Raw genomic sequence first — 6,000 nt, forward strand, 5'->3', positions numbered from 1 at the left:
TTTGGGCTTTTATAACCCCAAACAGACAAAGAAATGGCCAGAATCCAGAAGAAAGCAAAAGGGAAAGAAATACAAGAGAGAAAGCTCTTTGTGCAGCCTCTCCTATTATCTTGAAGTCCTCCCCTTATTCAGGCTTGTTTTTCAAGGAGAAGAAGGAATTGGTTATCAGACCACATGGTGATGTCCCTTGAATTCTCCTGCTGGCAATGCCGGGAAAGTCCTGGGAACGCTGAGTAAGTTTTTGTTGTTGTTGAGTTTAAAGCAACAGCAGGTTATTTTAACAAGTTTTTTTGTGCTTAGAATAACTCAGGCCACTTGAGTGAAGTGATCATAATAAACTATTTTTTTGCATCTGAAGAGCATTTTAAGCATTTTCAGCTAAAGAATTGTATTGAGTATTTTTTCTACTTATCAGCTACCATAGGGAACTCCAAAACTCTGTCCTTCCACTAAAGCAATAATTAATTCAGCAAAAATAATCAGAATCCCTGTTTTGGAAAATGGGATTCTAATTAAAAAAAATTTACAGCAACCAGGGAAATGTTTAATGATGAAAAAAGCTTCTGAATTTCAGTAAGAAAGCATTGTGGAGCTTTAATTTACCTGCACACCATCCCCCATTCCCCAGCTCATCCACAGCCATGGGGCAGAGGCTTACATTCCTGATGTGGCTTGCTTGTGCCACCTGGGTCAAGCAAAAACAGATTGGATAAGCAGCAGACAGACTGAAAAGTAAAAGGCTGGGAAAGGAGACACATGGGGGAATAGGGCTTCAAAAACTCCTATGTATACTGGTAAATCAAGAAGGCCAAGCACATGGTTAGAAAAGACCTGAGAAGACCCTACACTTTCACATCAAGCTGATCTTTTATTCTCTGGGCAGGATTAAGCAGGAAGTGAAGGATAAGGGAAAGACACAAATGACCTTGGTAAGTGTTGAAGGAAAGCCCCCAACACACCAACAATCTCCCAAAACTGGAAGACTTTTCTGTTTCTGATGGGGATTCAGGTGGTTTAAGAAAGATCTGACAAGTCACTAGGAGACTACTAAACTAACAAAACCGAGACATCAGTAATCTCACACAAGAAAGAATACAGTCTTTACAAAAATAGATTATAAAAGTCACTGTCTTAATATCCTAGGTCTGCCATAACAAAGTACCATAAGGTGAATGGCTTTAAACAAGAGAAATTTATTTTCTCACTGCTCTGGATGCTAGAAGTTCAAAAATTCTAGGGTAATATTTTTCTTTGTCTTTTTCTAGATTCTGGTTTGTTGCCAGCAATCCTTGGCTTCAATCTTTGCCTCAGCTATCATGCAGCATTCACCCATTGCTTTTCTATCTGAGTGTACTTCTCCCATTTTTAAAAAGAACATGAGGATAACCTAAGGTGGTGGCTAGGAGAGACAGGGCAAAAAAACACCTCCATGAAAAATACTAGATATAACCCAGAAAGTGACCCAGAACAGCAGTTTCAGTGATGCACCAGCTGGACAAGGTCTGCTAAATCCACAGGGACCATGTACTTGGTGAAACCAGGAGTCTGCATTCTGAAATAAGTGAGTAAGCCTGCTGAATATCCAGCAGCCACACTGCAGTGTGGGGAAACCATGGGTTGGTGTTCAGAGGTGGACTAGTTCTTTTTTACAAAACCCAAAAACAGCTGCAAATACAGCAGCAAGAACTGCACAGTGAAGCATGGCAGGAATGGGCTGTGTGAATGCCTCAATATCTGGCATGAAAGATAGCCTTTGGCATACCTGCTGCTAATTGTCTTGGAGTGAGGCAGGCAGAGGTGAGCCAAAAGGGGAAAATAACCATGCCCCTTGCAGCCATCTTCCCAGTGGGCTGGGAATGCTCCTGCCCAGCACTGGAGCCACAGCCCAGAGCTGCACCAAAAAACACAGTGTGATGGGAAGTGTTTCCAGCAACACACACACAGGCCACAATATTGGGCATGGACAATAGCCTTTCACACATTGACAGCTAATTTTCCTGGAGCTGGGAAGGCAGAGTTGTGTGAAAAGGGGGAAATTAATGCACCCCATACAGCCATCTTTACAGTTGGCTGGGAATGCACCTACACAGCCCAGCAGAACAGAACTTCCCTTAAGGGATGGCATGCACTTGTGATGTAGTGCAGCCTTCCCCCAGCAGAGGCCCTGGGGGACACGGCTTGGAAGAGGATCCCACTCGGGAATCCCAGGGACCATGCGCCAATGCCAGGGACTTGTGGGTTGATGGCAGAGACAATCTGTGGTGAGACTGAAATGAAGGTTTAGACTCTTACAACAGCCTTAAATCTCCAGGAACACCTGGGAGGTTTCATTATTAAAGCTGCTCTCCCTCCCTAACTGCTCAGACACATGCCCCACATTCAGGGTGGATAGTACCAATGACAAACCCAGGCTTGGTGCACCAATTGGACCCCACAAGAATCAGACCCCCACACACCAGAAAGACAAATTTGGGGAGAACTGACTTGAGGGGAGTGGGTGACTCGTGGATGCCATCTGCTGGTTGGTTGGAAAGGGTGTGCTCCACCAAGCTGTAGATCTGAAAAATTAGAGATTAAGCTTTGAATAATCCTACATATCCTGGAAGAACCCTGTCAGGTGGAGTGGATGCCAGGAGGCCAAAAGCAATAGAGGATTTTGAAGCATATGAAGGGACTGGATGGTGTGGATAGTCCAAACCCAGGCACCCAAATTAGGAGATTGGAGGAGACACAGTACTTGGAGCAATTAATCAAAGGGCTGAGGACAAGCAATGAGAGCATGGCACAGGATATGGAGGACATGGGGAAGGGCATGGCACAGGATGTAAAGGGCATGGAGGGGACCCTGGAAGAGCATAAAGAAGAAATTGCAAGAGTAAATGGAAAAATAGATGATCTTATGGAAATGAACTGTTGACCAAGTTGGAAAGATTCTGGATACTCATGGTACAAGAATGGAGGGGGCTGAGTGATGAGTCAGTGACCTCGAGGGCCACAGAATGAGGGAACAGAAGAAAGAGTGGGGAAAAGAATTGAAAGGGTCAAGGTGGACCTCAGGGATATGTTAGATAAAATGAAACATTCAAGTATGGGACTCGGTGTCCTGGGGCAGGGAGAGGAGAAGGGTAGAAGTCTAGAAAGAGTGTTCAGGAAAATTGTTGGGGAAAACTTCCTAAACCCCCTACATAATATAAATGCACAGAGCATGAATGCCCAGTGAACTCTGGGTGGAGTGGATCCAAATGGACCCACTCCAGGACATGTTCTGATCAGACTGTCAAGAGCTGGGGAGAAGGAGTGGGTTCTGGGAGCAGCAGGAGAGGAGCAGTTCACCACTTACAAGGGAAACAACATAGGACTAGGTGGTGGCTGCTCAGCAGCCACTGTGGAGGTGGGAAGGCAGTGGCATGGTATATTTAAAGTTCTGGGAGAGAAGGGTTTCCAGCCAGGGATACTTTATCCAGCAAGGCTCTCCTTCAAATTTGAAGGAGAGCTTAAATTTTTCACAGACAAACAAAACCTGAGAGATTTTGCTAATAAAAGTCCTACCCTACTTTTGATACTGAAAGGAGCCCTACCAACAGAGAGGCAAGGAAGAGAGAGGGAGATATGTAGAAAGGTTCAGTACTAAAGAGATTCAATCCTGGTTCATTAAGGGACAGTAGGAGAGAGAGGGAAAATATATATCTGACAAACATAGACCAGGGGATGGGATGGCAGATTGGGGGAATGCCTTCACAGTAATAATGTTGAATGTGGGTGGATTGAACTTCCCAGTTAGGGGATGTGGATTGGCAGAATGGATCAAGGAATATGAACCATCAATATGTTGCATGCAGGGGACTCATCTTAGACACAAGAACACAGGTTGAAAGTGAAAGGATGGGAAGGGATATTTCATGCAGGCTGCTGCCGGGAGAGGGCAGGAGTGGCAATATTCATCTCAGATAAAATAGACTTTAAACGTAAGGATGTTACGAGAGACAAAGAAGGCCACTACATACTAATAAAAGGGGCAATTCAACAAGAGGAAATAACAATCATAAATGTTTATGCACCCAATCATGGTGCCACAAAATACATGAGACAAACACTGGCAAAATTAAAGGAAGCAATGGATGTTTCCACAATAATTGTGGGAGACTTCAACACATCACTCTCTCCTATAGATAGATCAATGAGACAGAACACCAATAAGGAAATTGAAAATATAAACAATCAGATAAATGAATTTGATTTAACAGACATGTATAGAACATTACATCCCAAATCACCAGGATACACATTCTTCTCTAGTGATCATGGAACTTTCTCCAGAATAGACCATATGCTGGGACATAAAACAAGTCTCAATAAATTTAAAAAAACTGAAATTTTTCAAAGCACATTCTCTGACCACAATGGAATACAATTACAAGTCAATAACCATCAGAGACTTAGAAAATTCACAAACACCTGGAGGTTAAACAACACACTTCTAAAATAAATGGTTTATAATGTAGAATGTAGGGGAACTAGCTACAATTGGTGCAATTGGTGAAGGGAGACAATAACCCAATATGAACAGATAAGCTATCATGGGTGAGTTTAACGTTCTGGGAATACCCAGGAATGCCTATGGTTTGTTAATTTCTGGTGGGTGTGGTGGGAACAAGTTCACAGAAATGTTGCTATATTGGGTTATTTTCTTGGGGTAGAATAGGAACATGTTGGACTCCCTTGTTATGGTTTGTTTGAAATTTTTTTATTGTATTTTTAAAATTTTTTTGATATAGTTGATTTTTAAAAAAGGGTTAATTGAAAAAAAAACAATGAAAAAATATGCAGAGCCCCCTTGAGGAGTGGGTGGAGAATGCAGGGGTGTTGGGCTCCCCCACCTTGATGGTTGCTGATGTGCTCACAGACATAGGGTATTGGTGGTTTGATGGGCTGATCTACCACAGGACTTGTCCTTGGGAAGACTGTTGCTGCAAAGGAGAGGCTAGGCCTCCCTACAATTGTGCCTAAAAGCCTCCTCCTGAATGCCTCTTTATTGCTCAGATGCGGCCCTCTCCCTCTAGCTAAGCAAACTTGGCAGGTGAAACCACTGCCCTCCCCCTTACGTGGGATCTGACACCCAGGGGAGTGAATCCCCTTGGCAACATGGAATATGACTCCCAGGGAGGAATCTAGACCTGGCATCATGGGATGGAAAACATCTTCTTGACCAAAAGGGGGATGTGAAAGGAAATGAAATAAGCTTTAGTGGCAAAGAGATTCCGAAAGAAGCCAAGAGGTCACTCTGGTGGGCACTCTTATGCACAATATAGACAACCCTTTTTAGGTTCCAGTGAATTGGAGTAGCTAGCAGTACATACCTGAAACTATCAAACTACAACCCAGAACCCATGAATCTGGAAGACGGTTGTATAAAAATGTGGCTTATGAGATGTGACAATGTGATTGAGAAAGCCATATGGACCACACTCCCCTTTGTTCAGTGTATGGATGAATGAGTAGAAAAATGGGGGCAAAAAAAAGGGCACCCCATGTTCTTTTTTACTTTAATTTTTCTTTTTCACTTTAATTTTTATTCTTATTATTTTTGTGTGTGTGGTAATGAAAATGTCAAAAATTAATTTTGGTGATGAATGCACAACTATATAATGGCACCATAAACAAATGAATGTATGCTTTGTTTTATATGACTGCATGGTATGTGAATAAATCTCAATAAATATGAATATAAAAAAGAACATAAGTTATATTAGATTAGGGCCCAATTTAATCCATCTGACTATAACATCTTCCATTCCAAAAACGATCACGTTCACAAGACTGGGGATTAGGACTTGAATGTGTCTTTTTTGGGGGGAAGAGGAGACACAATTTAATCCATAACAGAAACTAAATAAACAAACAACTACTATTCACAAAAAGCAGCAAAACTAGGGCAGATGGTAAAATCTGATTTCCAGTTATCATATGGTAATATTCAAAATGTCCAGTTTTCAACAAAAC

Source organism: Choloepus didactylus, chromosome 2 (assembly GCF_015220235.1).
Source record: "Choloepus didactylus isolate mChoDid1 chromosome 2, mChoDid1.pri, whole genome shotgun sequence".
In the NCBI taxonomy this organism is placed as follows: Eukaryota; Metazoa; Chordata; class Mammalia; order Pilosa; family Megalonychidae; genus Choloepus; species Choloepus didactylus.